Below are 15,419 nucleotides of genomic sequence, written 5' to 3'. Positions count from 1 at the left end.
AGGCTGCAGCCCGAAATCCCATTCAATTTGCAGGTGAAAGCGCGGACGCTCCAAGCAAAAACTTAGCAGCAAACAAGTTGCAAAGAGCAGGAGGCAAAAACAAGGCTTATTTACCTTGGTCAGGAAGGGTTTTTTTCGTGGCCCCTCGGAAGCAAAGGCAGCCCAAGCAGCAGTAGCAGCTTTTGAAACTACTTCATCAATTTCATTCAGCACAACGGCGCCGCTTTTTTCCTCAGCTCTCCGCTATCCTCTATCCTTTATTTTGTTGTTTCTAGTTTTTTTTAGGAGCCCATAATCAACTTAAAAGGCATTTGCAACAAGAAAAAAAACAGCTACTGGAATAGCTGAGAACACCGAAAAAAATATTGATGAGTTTCTTAAAAACAGTAGGCTGATAGGAGTAATCCCTTTTGACCAATTTCCTATAATAATGGAGTGTATATGTGCTCTGCTACACAGAAAGATATGTTTTTTTAAGCTGTTGATCAGATAAATATCTTGCTCCCAAATTAGCAAAGAAATACACTGGTCGGCATATGTATTTTGACAAAACAAAAGTTAAGTATACTCATAACTTGAATTTACTTCTTGTAAACTATAGGCATCAATGGAAAGGTAATTTAAATGCCGTTTGAATAATACAATACATTTCTTAACCCATTCAGTATTTATTGAAAAGGACGAATTTGTGTAAATCTACTTTAAAATTTTTTTTTAAACTTTTTACCTCGACTTGAAAACCTAAATTTTTTGATGCAAAAAGTTTCTTCAAAAAAAAATAATAGTAACTGCAAAAAGAATTTTTCAAAAATTATTTTGCTTACATTTTTTATGATTTTTTGAAAATGCTTAAAAACATGCATTTGAGCCATATTTTTCTCTTTTTCATACAAATTTTTTCCGACATTGTCACCTTCAAAAAATCATAAAAAATATAAGCAAAATGATTTTTGAAAAATTCTTTTTGCAGTTACTATTATTTTTGTTTGAAGAAACTTTTTGCATCAAAAAATTTAAGTTTTCAAGTCGAGGAAAAAAGTTTAAAAGTAGATGCTTACACAAAATCGTCCTTTTCAATAAGTACTAAATGGGTTAAGAAATGTATTGTATCATTCAAACGGCATTTAAATTACCTTTCCATTGATGCCAAAGTTTACAGGAAGTAAGTTCAAATTATGAGTATATTTAACTTTTGTTTTGTCAAAATACTTATGCCGACCACTGTAGGTCTCTAAGGTTAAAAAAATGTACTTCATAACAATACAATTTCGAGTACGGGAGTGCCAAAATAATCTCTAGGGTTTGAAACTCTTAAAGGTATAGTAATATTTTAGGTATTCCAAAACAGTCAACCGTTTACTTTTTTTCTATCTTTGAGGTTTTTTTAATAATATGTATAAAATATAAAAATGAGTACCCCAAATAATAGATCCTTTTTGTTGTATTCCATTTATAACTTTAAAATGTTTATTTCTTTCTTAAAAAATAACATAAATTGTTTGCAATGTAAGTTTAGACCATAGTGAAATAATGTTGTAGTTGTGAATATAGCTGTTGCCAGTCGCTAGTTGTTGGTTGTTGGTTGCTGCCGGTCGGTTGTTGGTTGCTAGACTGCCAGAGGCATTGGCATCGCCATTACGATGCCAGCGATTACGCCCACTTTTGATCCAGAACGCCCCTTGTTTCGGCCCTGGCTTGTCGCCTGTCTGTCGCTATCCTTCGAGCCTTTGCCATTTGCCACGGAAACGGATTTGACGAGGCATGCAGCACTCGCAGAAGCAGCGTTTTGACACTAATTTCATTTGGTAGCGACAGTTTTTGTGGCCAACATTGGAAACAAAGGACCCCGGCAACAGTTAAAGGTTGAAAACACGTCGGCAATGGGTACTCCAAATGAGTTGTAACTCCACTGCATTACGTTTACGTTTAATTTGCGAGCTGTTCAGCTAAATAAAAACAAAAAGACTGACTGTCGAAAGTTTTACAAAGTATTTATTTATTTTGCACGCAGCCGAGTTAACTGAAAACTGTAAATGGTTTTTAGCGCTCGGCGGTTAAGACAACCGAGCAAACAGACGCTGATGGTTGCCTCTTGTTCCCTTTCATTTAGCCAAGTTCTCAAGTGCCGCCTGCAGTTTACTCTTTCTGCAAGGCTCCCAAAGGACGAGGAAATCAGCAAAACGGAACCGAAATAATGAAGTAAATTCAAGGATGGCAAAAGAAAAATCTGATATTTGAGCACTGTTTTCTCTTACAATGTTTACTGTGTAGGTACACTTAGATATGTAAAAGGTTTGGAATTCAATGTTTTATTTTGATCTGGAATATTTTGCTTTCGCTAAATTGAATTTTATCTCATTTTCTACATCTCCATTTTTATCGAATAACATACATATCTCTCTGCCTGCATCAAATGGCATGTGGAATAAATTATTTTGGTTTTTATCTCATTTTCTTTCCGAATTTTACTATAAAATTCTTTCAGATTTTTACGCTGAAATTCTTTCAATGTTTACTAGTTGATTGAATTTTCTATTTGGTATTAAATTCTTTGTTCCACAGCCATACATTTGACTAAATTATATTTCATTTAAAATTTAAATACTTTAATAAATGTATTTTATTTCAAACTTGATGAAATTTTATTTTCCATTTCGAATAACGAAGATATAGTATATAGTATAGTTTGGTTTTACTATAGTAATATAGTATAGTTTTTACTATAATTTATTTAGCTCCATTTGCCTCCTGTCTTCGATTTTCCCGCCTTGGTCACCCCTTCAATTTTTCTACCTGGCACTGCCAACATTTTGCCACCTAAGCCATCCTCTTGAGCTGAAATAACCGTTTCAACTTTGACTCCGCTGCTCGAACACGATTGCTGTATGGGTCTGGTGGTCTCAATCTGACAATCGCATTGGAAATGCGTGTGCGCCACACTTTAATGCGAAATTCTGATTGCGCTCGAATGGCTTCATTTATTTTCGCCACCAACGACCAAAAAAAAAAACCAAAAAAATTGCAAAAACAGCGTGGAAAACAAACAAAAAGGCAAGGAAGAAAACTGTGAAAAAAGCGCAAAGGAAAAACAAACCCGACAGTTGTACATAATATTTCACTTATGCATGTGCGCCCCCTCAGAGCCTGTGAGCAAAGTGAAATGAATGAACGAATGAATGAGTGGCATGCGTAGCGCTAGAAAATTTGTTATAGCAATTTGAACTGTCAACGGGAAACCGAAAAAGTAAATTAAGAAACATTTGAAATTTAATTCACTTGCCAGGCCCAGTTCTTCCGGGGACTATTGCCCCTATGGGGGAATATACATATATAGGTGTGTATATATTCCTACGGAGCGTATGCACATTAGAGCGCTCGTGAGTGGCAGCATCATAGTCGCAGAGCATACCTGTCTGCCAGGTGACACCTCCACTTGCCACTTGAGCAACGTAACACAGCAACGCCAAGAACAACTGACAGACGCAACACACACACTCAAGCCCCCACACTCACACAAGTGCACAGGGAAAAAATCCAGGGATAAATTCGAGATCAAAGTGGGAGTTTTTAAAACAAAAGAACAAAAGAGTTAGGCGTCCTTTACTGAAGCTGTGTTCTTTTGGATACTCTTTAACTGGAACGTACATACATGATTTTTACATTTGAACATCTTCAATTCTTAAATTTTTTCAGATAAGAATTGTTTAATGATGCGGATACTGTTTAACTGGAATATTGTTTAAGGATGCGGATCATTATTTTTTAACCTTTAATAAAATTGATAATAATCCTCTGTATCCACTTTATTAATATCCCGCTTTTAGTCATAACAATTTGTACTAAATCTTATTACTATACTTTTTTACCCTTATATAAACGTTTTTGATGATATCACATCATAATACTCATAAGATCAGTTTATAAAATAAGATCAAAATTACAGAATCTTTTTGAATAATATTTTCCCAAACGAGATTCCGAAATTTATGTTTATAAGGTACAGAAAACTAATTTTATAATTTATTATGAATATTTTACAAAACACTAGATTGAATGTAATATTCTAATGATTTGTATATTTTTTTTTTTATTAATTTTAAAATGATCTCTAATTATACGCCAAAAGATTTTGTTGTTTCTGACTTTCCAAACATTAGTAAGCCAAATTTCTTAACCTGCAATTCCCTTAATTTTCTCGGTGCACATGGCGTTTTCGAGACCTGCAAAATTAGGCGAGTGTCACGAATTTAAAATAACTTTTAATTCATTCTTGATGAACATATGCAAACCTTGTTGCTACAGCCCGAGTGCCACACGGCGTATGAGTGCGGCTGGGAAATGAGCCCCAGTGCGAATGTGAATGGGAGTGAGTGTGCGGTCGCCACGCCTCTTGAGTGCCACATAACTCGGGCTGAACATAAACAACCGCACTCGCATAAATGTTCGTTAAACTCAACCCGACTCAGACAGAAATGTGGCCGCTTCACCCCTCCCCACCTGAGCCACATAATTATTTAGTTTCCAGTTGGACGGAAGCTGTGCACACACAGCTACTTGGGTAAATAGACGGGGGGATCGGATCCCCTGTCTTCGATTGTCATAAATCAACATGGAACCGGGGAACTAGGGAACTAGGGGTACCCCAGATTGGAATCTCGGGGTCTGGGGGCCCGTAATGTCAACCGATTGTTGGGCGTTGCCATATGTTCGCTCCGCTGACCAAATGCCCAAGGCCTCAAAACAGGTGCAAGTTTGAGCGACCCACTTAACGGAAAAATTCAAATTTCTGTTTGCAGTTGCCGAACTTTCCAGTTCACTTGCCAGGGGAAATAAGCGAAAAGGTATAACCCGTGGCAAAATAAAAAGTTAGCGTAAATTATGCGCCAACGTGCGCGGCCCTAAAAAAAAAAAATAGAAAAAAGATAGAAAAGACCTAGTAGAAAACCCAACAGAGGGAAAACAAAAAGCGATGGTAGTGCATTGAACTGCTACCAGTACACGATGTGATGGGGGATACCAACCTTATAGCGAATACGTCTGTGCCCTTTCAGCACTTTCAGCACCAAACCAGCTGGCGGTATTATGTAGTTGTTGTGGTTTCTGCTCTCCCCTTGCCGGTCTTATGCTTTCTAATCCACGCACGTTTTGCTTTTAATATTTATTTTGCGCTTTTTCACACTTTGGTTGCACACTGAGACACACTCTGGCACTCACTCAGACATCAAAGGATAATCGGGAGGCAGGAGGAGGCTCTGGTCTGGAGGTCCTGGGGTTCTTCTGATTATCGATGAACCCCACCACGCTCCGGGGATGCGGATGGCGGATGCGGATTGCGGATTGGTTTTTGCTATGCACGGCGGGCGGCGCGCACAGTTCATCAATGCAAATTGCCACTGAACCACGAACCGCGTTATCGGCGGGTTATCTTTGCCCCCCAATAGTGGGCATGCCGGTCTCTTGTTTATATAGATTAATATTTTCTATTTCTAATTTCCCAACGAAATATTCCGATTCCCCAGTCAGTTATTATATGTAGGTATATAGAGGGAGCGCACTGGAGCGTTGGTCAAATGTTATTTAATTATTGTTGTTGTTTACTTTTGGGCCAAGCCAGCTTTTCCCAGTGGGAGCGTTATAACACCGTTACACTAACCGACCCGCACGAAGGACCTTTTTCAACTGATTCGCACTCGCAGTCGGCTCTTCAAGCCGAAGTCCTGTTTCGTTTCGAGCAGAAAAACCCGATCTTTAATTCCGTCGTGTTTGTGGAACTCATGTGCTTCGGCTTTTTCGGATCCCAAACGTTTGGGAAAAGGACCAAAGGACCTCTTGTGGATGCTGTGTGCCAAGACCAAAGCGTTCCGCCTCTTCTGATAAGAGGCTGCAATGGTTTTTTACCCCGCGCGCATTGACAACAATTTATTTTTTGCACGTTGCTCGCATTTAAATGTTTTTGCTCATTGTCTTCCGTCTCTCTCGCTGGGAAATTGTGTGTGTGTACGTACTTTTTTAATCACTTAAAAATGTATGTGCCTTTTTTTTTGTTTTTTTGTTTTTTGTCGACACGTGCGTGTCAAATGCCACCAAAGGGTTAAACGTCAAAATAAAAGGAAAGGGGGCCAGAAGACACACGCTGGCTGGCAATTTGTTGCCAAGTTTATTACAGTGACAAACAGGCCAGGTCCGAAAACGAACTGCACGCGCTAAAGACGTCACGCAGCGATATGCAATGCCAAAGTTAATGGTTATAATCCCGAACGAGTTGGCCAAGTCGGGAGGCGGCGGAGCAGCCGTTTCTTTTTACGAGTGCGTAATAAGAAAGCGTGAGACGTGCCAAAAGGACGTGATGCCACAAAAACCGGAGGAGTCTACTCTCTCTTCCAGTTTTTTAAAATTAAGCACGCAACCCATCCTAATCCTGGCCAAATTAAAAACACTATCCTGGCCCAAAGAGAGAGTGAGAGAAAGGAAACAGCCGACAAAAAAAAGAGAGAGCTCGTCGTCGGCCGGGCTAAGAGCCCCACTAGGTTAGTGGGCCAGCAACTTAAGCCAGCAATTAAATTCGCAGGACACCAACATCCGCGAAGGTGTTATCCTGCAGCATTAGTGCACTTGAACAGCTGCTTTTGAAACCATTTGAAACTCTCTTCAGCTGAAAGTCTCTTCGACTTTGCTAAGTATTTTTCAATTAAAATGTCGGCGAAACTTGCACGCATGATGAGCACAAAAGTTTTTCATTGTCAGCGCCTAAAAGCATGCTATATACAATGGCAGCCCAAAACTTTGGCCCTAGCATAGCGAATCGTCTCGCAGGAGCAAAAACCAGACAAGTCTCGACGGGCGCCCATCAATCTTCTCTCTCATGTCCCCTAGCACAACACATAATGTTGGTATTTCTGCAACTTCCGATTCGCCTTTTTTCTGCGACTGCCAGCGACACATATTTAAATCGGACAGAAATCGGGGGACTTGAATCGGCTTCCGGACGCTTAGGCCGTTGAAAAATTAACTTGTCCGCCAACTGGCGCCAGTAAATAGCCACGGTTTCGGCTTTTAAGGGCTAATATGCACTATAAAAAATGTTAGCAGGAAATTTAACATGTTTTTAGTAATTAAAAAAAAAGTAAACTTAAACAAAGATATTGTTTTAGAGATAAGCTTAGAGATAAGGTCCGCAAAAGTACCAAAAGTGTTTTAAAAATGTGCAAAAACATTATTTAAAAAGAAAACATTTTAAAGGAGTCTGTAAGTCAAAGCTTTTACATCTACGATGTATAAAGAAACCATGTTTAAAATTTAGTTTTTATAAAATGAAAGTATATTTAAACATTTTAAACAAATCTGAAAGCCTAAGCTTCTTAAACGGGAACATTTTCAATAAAACGTGTTTGTTCCAAGTAAAATTAAAATTGTTTTCTTGGAACTTAAACGTTTTCCACAAGCGTTGCACGGCAACGTATGTGTTTAAAGTGCTTTTGTTTCCAGGAATTAAAGTGGGTACAACCCAGCTTTTCTTTGAGTGTGGTTTTTGAAAAGCTTCTAATCTAAGTGCTATGGAATCATCAGCGATGTGACGGCGACGTGTGGGCAGGGATTGGGTGTCCTGGGGGATATTGGAGTGCGAAGTGTCCCTGGCCAGCATTAAACTGGACAAAGCTGTGCCTGTTGCTGTGGTGCCTTTGCTTTTGGACGTCCTTTCCCGTTGATGTGGATGTGGATGTCTCTGTCTGCTGACATGAGCTGCAAAGTGCGGCACGTGTTGGCGTAACAATTTGGCATGGGCCAGGCCAAAACATCCACAACAACAACAACGGGGCGTTCGGGACAATGGCAAACGCTTTTATGTGCCGTAATGAAAAACTGTTATCTGCGTGCGCAATTTGAACGCAATTTGGTAACGCGTTTCGCCACATAAAACTTAAGTGACCCGAAACCGGGCCGACAGGAGAGCTAGCTAGCTGCACATGGCACATGGGGTATAGCACATAGGACACAAATAGCACATAGCACACAGCAATTCCGAGATCTGAAGGACCTTGCCCACCTCCTTTCGGTTGTGCATGCAGCTTGCAAAAACTGTTGACACTCGCAGGAAAATCAAAAGGCCAACAAAGGATCCTTCCTCTACCGAGAAAAAGCAACCTGAGGGCGAGAAGTGAAATTGTTTGGCGATTATGCAGCATTAAAGCCAAATGTGCCGAATGTTCCACCGGCATCCGGCATTTCACTTTGTCGTCACCATCATCAACGCACTTTACTTTTATTTACATGTCACTCAACTAAGGCACACAAAGCCCTTGGTCCTGCGCTCACATTCCCGTGGAAAGCCATCGTGTGGCAACAGATTTGCTGCAGCTGCGGCTTTGGCGAACTATCATTAACATGTGGCATCCGGCGACCCCCGTAGCCCTTAACCCTTGGCTGCCCCTTGATGCCCTACAGCATGGACAAAAAAATCCTGGGCTCTTGCAGTTTTTACAACTTCTACCCCGCCTGCTGCTGGTGCTTATTTACTTGTAAAATTTATTAAATATTTTTGTGGCCGTTGCCTCTGCTTTGTTACCCTTTTTTCTTGTCCTCCTTTGTTTTTTATATATTTTTTTTTTGGCCCTCTCATTTTTTTTGTGTACCGCAAAATTGCTGACGTTTTTAATCCTTAAGAAGCTTTTGGCTTACATTTTTACTGCAGCCAACGTTTAGAGAGCAGCCCAACGAGCGGGGTTTTTACCTTTTTTTCCGTTTTTAATATGCATTTTGCATAATTTTCATATAAACATTACTCATACGCCATGTGCAACATGCAAAAGCAGCTAACCCAGCAGCATTGGGAGCTACATAATAAGCAAAACAATTTAGCCAGCTTAACACAAATGAAATTTTGAGCCAGGTTCAGTAAACCACGGCTGTAATTTGATTGGCAGGGGATACAGGTACACCGGTACAGTGGGACCCCGCCTGTGGGGCAGCATTTGTGTTGGCTTAATAAACTTTTATTGAGAACACGAGATCGCACAAATAGCTGCGTAACTCGAAAGTGCAGCTGCCAAACAAAACCATGGACGATATTAGACAACAATAACAGCAGGGTTTTTCGGTCGGTCAGTGTCATGCCAGGGGCGTAGATGAACGAAGGGGTTAGACTGCTTTGAAAACTTACTCGTAAATGCCCAGATAAAATCCGAAACCCCCACAGTTTCCAGTATTTTTGTGCGGGCCCAAGCTGCTGCTGTTTTTGGCGCCGACGGCCATCAAATTTTAATTAAAATTCAAAAACCAATAAATGCTCGGCTGCAAGACACAAAAAGGGGGAAATACTCGCTCGCTCTGAGAAAATAAACTTGCATGCGGCATGCTGCGTGCGGCACAAAAGGATGCCACTAAAGCGATCTATTAAAAATATTTTGCATGCATATTATTCTATGCACTTTTTCGATTAAATTCATTATTTTTCCCCTCCCTGCACATGTTTGTGTCTGGCCGATAAAATAATGTTTGCACAAGCTAATTGAGAATTCCATAATCAAACCAGGGGTCAGAACTCGAAAATATTTTTGGGTTTCGAATTTTTGGCAGAGGTGAGCGATTTTCCGGATATCATCAAAATTAGTTGCAGGCACTTTAAGCTGCAGTGGAATGCATTGGGCAAGGTAATTGTGTAACGTCACATTGTCCAATCCTCGCATGCCGCAAACTTTTGCCCAGTTCAAGGAACTATAGAACTTTTGCCTGGTAATTAAGCACTGAACAGAAACAATGCCGGAGTATTTTTCACTTGCTTGCCCGGCTCTCTATTGTTGTTTCTGTTGCCGCTTGTTTGGCTTATAGTTTAGCTATGCACTGGAAAATAAAATCATTTTTGGTATTCTTGGATGTTTCTTAAAGATTTGTAAACCTACTTTAGGTTTTCTTTTCTCAACGGATAAAGCGGGTTTATAAAAATGTAAACTTGAAAATATTTCAATATTAAAATGGATTTTCATACAACTGATGACAAATAAATCTGTCAATCGTAACTACTAAATACTAGAATCACCCTCAAAAACGGGAGCATAAACCAAAACATATTTTTGTGATAACCTTTAAGAAATGTGATTTAATAATATCCAAATATATATATTTAATTATATTTCCCTGTTGAAAAAAACAAAAAAAAATGTCCTGTATTTTAAAAAGTATAGAGTGTTGATTAGGGCTGTACATTTTATACCTTATTTATTTCGGACAAAAAATCTTAAAGAAATGTTAAATTGAGGAAGCTTGAAGGTATTATGATATTAGAACATCTATTCCTAATTTATTTTTTGTTAAGAAAAAAAGTAACCTTTATACAGTGCTAATTAGGGTTATATTTTTCCGGGTGCAGCCTTGCAGCTGCACTACCTCCAGTCAGCTGCTGCCTTTCGCCGGCATTGTTTATGTATCTTAAGGATAATGACGCGCTTCATTATGCGCCTGTGTGAGGATGCGATGCCGTGGATTCTCCTTATTCCTGCTGGCTGCTTGCAGTTCGCTGTTCGGTGCTTTCTGTTGGCGCTCCTGGCGCTTTTGCTTTATGCTTTCGTGGTATTTATTTTTTTATTTTTTAAGTTCTCCGGCTTTTGCGTAAAAACTTTTCGACTCCTAGACGTCGCGACGTTTTCGCAGAGATAATAGAAACTCGATACGCTTTGCGCATCTAAGCTTTATCTATGGCTGACTCCGTCGTTGTTTTGGCATTGTTCTCGTTGCCCTCCTCGTCCTTTGTTTTTATTTACCCACACCGGAGCAAGCGGCTTTTACAAGCAGTAAATTTAAGTTGATGCTGCTCCTTCTTCCTTTCTATTTCTTTTTTTTTTTCTCTTCCCTTTTTTTTTTATCCCCCAGCTTTCCTTGCAGTGCGGTGGAAATAAAAATGTTGAATCGTCATAAATGGCTCCATAAACTACGTCAATAATGCCCATGCCCCCAATGCCTGGCCTCGACATCGCAATGTTGCCGGGTAACTTGTAAGGCAGCCGCCAAGAATGAGCATAAAAATGAGAATGAAAATAAAAATAGTTGGCCAGCATAAACGCCTCCGTGATTTTTACATAGGCGAAGCCCACATCTTCATCCCAATCCTCCAGAGCGCCATGTCCAGGAAAATCCAGAGTCCAAGTCCCTTTTTCGCTTGTTTTTTATTGTTTGCATTGGGACGTCATTGCCATGGGCGCGAAATGCTGGCTAGAATTAATTAAAATGAATGAGGGGACATGTCATAAACAAAGGCAAAGTCAACTGTTGACTGAGCGACCCGGCCGCCCACCCAGAAGCTTGTCAGCGGGGGCGTGTCCCCAAGATAAAGCCACATCAGAGAATGAAAAGCAAGCCATTGCGAACAGCAGCGAAATACAAAAAAAAAAAAATCACAAAAAAAGAACCAGGAAAATCGGGCGAAAAAATTGTAGCGAAAAGAAAACTCCATAAATATTTCAAGTCCTTCGCTCGCTAGTGGCGCCATCTATCGATGGAGTGTGCTCGTATATGTGGGGGTGCCCTGTAAAACAAGTCATAAATTACAGCCCGCCACTGTCAAAGTTCAGCTGACTGCGTTTTGGCCAGCCAAGTGCCAAAGAAATGCTGCACAGCCAGCAAATATTGCGCATACGCCGCGTGGCTGCAACATGCCGCTGGCTGGCCGACAAGTGCAATGAACTCAATTTGCGGACCAACCGAGCACCAAAGAAAAAAATATAGGAATACAAATTATGAGCCGCTGAGCAATTCTATTGCAGCGGCAAATTTATGTCCAACCAACCGATGTTTAATTAGCTAACAAATTCGAAAAAAAAATACCAAAAAGGTTGCGGGGCAAAAAGGTCATAGGCCAGGAATCTTTGATGTGGTTTTCAATTCGCCTTGTGACTATTGACATTTTAGGCCGACAAGAGCAAAGGGCTTAAAAGGGGGTTCGTAATTAACCGGCTTTAACTGCAAAGCCCTCAACCCACAAACATATATACACCCATTTGAAGGAACTCCTCCAACGAAACAATTAGCCTGTGAGTTTCAGCGTTAGTTGGGCCAAAATCAACTCAACACTCAACTTGACACTCAACTCGACTCCTGACACACGCACTCGACAAGCTAATTATGCTGCAAATACTTAAAAGATGACGCAGCAGAAAGCACTTAACGCCCCAAAAATGAGTGTATACTATATATATGCACAGACCACGTGTATCTGCGTGCTCGTGTGTTTAAGCGTGTTTTTGTGTGTATTATTTCATAAAATATTTTCTTAGCTGCTCTGCCAGCACAAAAGATCATGCCAAGACATAAATCTCAACGTTTCAGTTGGCCCAAGACGCTAACGACGACGGCAATGAGGAGTTAAGACGTCGTCATCATCTGGCAACGAGCTGGGCAACTACGTGTGTATATATAGCATACTATATATATATAATATATGTATTGGAAGGAGAAATACAAATACTTTTGGCATATTCTCGTTGTCATTATTTTTGTTAGGCTGACACAGCTAATAACGTGGCGTATGATTGTTGCAAACGCAGCGTATGAGTAATCATAATGGCACCCTGCTCCCACTTTTCGAATATTTGTGGCCATGCGTAAATTGCTTCTGTTTTCTGTATGTGTGTGAGTACAAAACTTTGGCTGGAGCCCCCAAAAACGAAACCCCAAAAAATACGCGTATAATGAAAAATAGCCAAAATTTTGCAGCGCTCAAATGTATGCTATGCTTTTTGTTCTTGCCTTGATTAATACTTCCATATGGCCAACTGGCAACCAACGAACTCGACGCGTTCCAGGCACATTAATAAAATATAACAATTTATGGCGGCTTATTACAGAGACAGCCGGCAGGCAAACATACACACACCAGGGTGGCTGACACACAAATTTAGAAAAAAATGCAGCATTACTTTTCAACTGCAATTAACTTAATGAGGGTATAAGCTTGATGAATTTGTATTAAAAAATACAGATTTTATATGGTAGACGAAGCAGTATAATGGAAAAAAAGCAAAGCTTATGCTAACAAATAAATTAAATAAAATGTATAGCAATGTTTTTTGATAAATAAATATCCAAAAATAAATTAACTTTCTCTTTCCTTTCAACTAAAATAGCAAAGTTTACTTTGCATATTTATCTTGCCGAGTTGAGACACTCCACAACTCATCTGCACCCTGGCAGCAAACAGAAAATTTATGAAAAATTTACTTAAACACAGTTTTCCGTTACATTGACAAACTTTGAGCCGGCAAAAGTGCTCGAACAATGCCAGGATACTCCAGAACCCACAAGGCACAACAAAGGACACAGTCGGCTAGGGCAGCCATAGTCAAAAAAAATAAAAAATGGAAAAGTGAAAAAAACGAAAATGTGTACAACAATTTGTTGGCTGCCCTTGCTAACTGTGCGCATTTGTTAGACTTCCAAGCGGAGTGGTCGGGCTGATTTTATGCCGCATTTAATAATGCCAGCCCACAAAAATCACATCCGCCAATTTACAACGCCAAACCGAATCGATGCCGCATCCTCGACGACTTGCCGGGTTGACGTCTACTTATAAGAAATATCAGCCACGAGATGCTCGATGCTCGATTCGGCTTCAGGACAAACTTTCCCAGAAAGTTGTCGTATATTTGTTGCCTTTTTCACAATTCATTAAATTTGATTAGAGAACTTTTGCCATAAAAATTACGAAATTGTGCCGTTGACGCAGCTAGCCTTCGTCTCGGGATCAGGCCCAAGTTCCCAAACATATATATATATATATATTTATATATATCGAAGAGCCTTGTGTGTGCGGGTAAGATTTGTGTTTGTTGTGCGTGGATATGATTTCGTGCATGTGCTCCTTGGGTTTTTCGGCAAAAGTTTCAACTGTCAGGTGGCAAAAGCCAATCGGCAAGCCATCGGAATTTTTCCACAATTTATATGCCTCCGAACCACCCACCATATTAGAGGTCATATTATTTATTGTCCGGCGACCCTTTTCGGTGTGCAGGGTCGTGGGGTCAAGATGACAAAGTTGGTTAAACTCTCTGGTCCTGTGAGGACTACGACTCGCAGTCCGACTGCAGACAAAAGTGCTCATAATTAAATGCAAAGGCTCGTTGGCATTAAAAACGCAAAGGCATCGCTTTTAAGGCTGCTAAATAATTAAAGCAACTTAATGGACTTGGCCTGCCAGCGAACTGGGTAGTCTGAGTGCGAATTTCTTTCTTGCCCCCGCCCAGTTGATCTCCAAAAACTTCCTTTTCTGAGTGCAGCGGCAATTGAATTAAGTTGCTGGTAGCTGTAGCTCAAAGTGAAGAACGCACACGAAATGTTTGACTGGTAATTGCCATTTAAACGCATTCGTCTAGCTCTTCAAGGTCCCTAAGTTGGGGTATGCCAAAAAAAAATAATACAAGAAAATAACCAAAAACTGAGGAATGCAATGCCAGGGTTTTGCTTATTAAGCTCGGGTTCGTTTGCTGGGCAAAAATTTCAAAATTAAACAATGCTTACGTACACACGCATCGCTCTGCATATTTCAGCGGGAATTTAGGTCCGGACCACGGCTACGGATATGGGGTAAAATGAATATGCCTTCACGCTTGACCCGAAACATAAACTCCAGGGCGACTCCCGGACAGCCCGACTAAAGCCCCCGGGAACCCCATCAGTGCGCTTAGAAAAGAGGAGCAGCACCAGCAGCAGCAGCATCAGCAGATTGAAGATTCCAGCATTCGACATAATGTTGCGGTTAAGCTAAACGACTGCATAGAACAAGCTTTTTATGCCGGTCCAGCGCTCGCTGACCTCCGCCCTTGCCCATTTCCCATCCCCCTGTTTACCTCCCCATTTTCCTCTGGTTTTCCTCCGGTTTTCCCACACGCACACATGGCCAGCTGTGTATGCATGTGGGTTGTTTCTGCGGCCAGGCACATGCGATTACTGAACTGGCTCGCTCGCTTCCATATACCACAAAAGCCATACATATGCATACCCTATGAGAGATCAAAGTACTTTTGCCATTCCTTACGGCAAACTATTGATACAATATCTATTTCCAAACCACAAAACAAAAATACGTTTTTATTCAGATATTATAAGCCCACTAAAGTTTTATATTCTAAATAAACTTTAAGAATGTGTAATATATGACAAATAATGAAATTTAATAAATATTTGTTGGATCTTCTTTCGAAAATAACCATACTTTTTTTTTAAATTTAAAGATTATTTTTGTTTCTAAATGTTTTACTAGTATCACTAATAAATTGCAATATTTGATAATTCAGAAATAGTAAGGGTAATAAGTTAAGGGTATTTCCCTTATAGTGTAACCCCATACGCAATGATTGCCTCCCGTTGTGTATTTAAATGAGGATTCCGTAAAATCCATTTAAAGGCCCGGCCACGGCCTCAACTCCCGTCAAAGA

The 15,419-nt window shown here is 40.2% G+C and overlaps 1 protein-coding gene across 2 annotated transcripts in view; it reads right to left on the bottom strand.

Moving 5' to 3' along the window:
• The window catches only part of LOC119546567, a 62,454-nt gene extending 56,760 nt beyond the window's left edge, over window positions 1-5,694 (bottom strand). The window contains exon 1 of one of the 2 annotated variants that reach the window (XM_037852962.1): window positions 5,022-5,694. The gene's annotated coding sequence lies outside the window, so the exon portion shown is untranslated. The remainder of the gene's footprint in view (window positions 1-5,021) is intronic. The other variant, XM_037852952.1, reaches the window with a different exon arrangement.
• Window positions 5,695-15,419: the final 9,725 nt, after the last annotated feature.

This window comes from Drosophila subpulchrella, chromosome 3R, assembly GCF_014743375.2.
Source record: "Drosophila subpulchrella strain 33 F10 #4 breed RU33 chromosome 3R, RU_Dsub_v1.1 Primary Assembly, whole genome shotgun sequence".
Taxonomy (NCBI): domain Eukaryota; kingdom Metazoa; phylum Arthropoda; class Insecta; order Diptera; family Drosophilidae; genus Drosophila; species Drosophila subpulchrella.
This window is presented reverse-complemented; position numbering and strand designations above follow the sequence as displayed.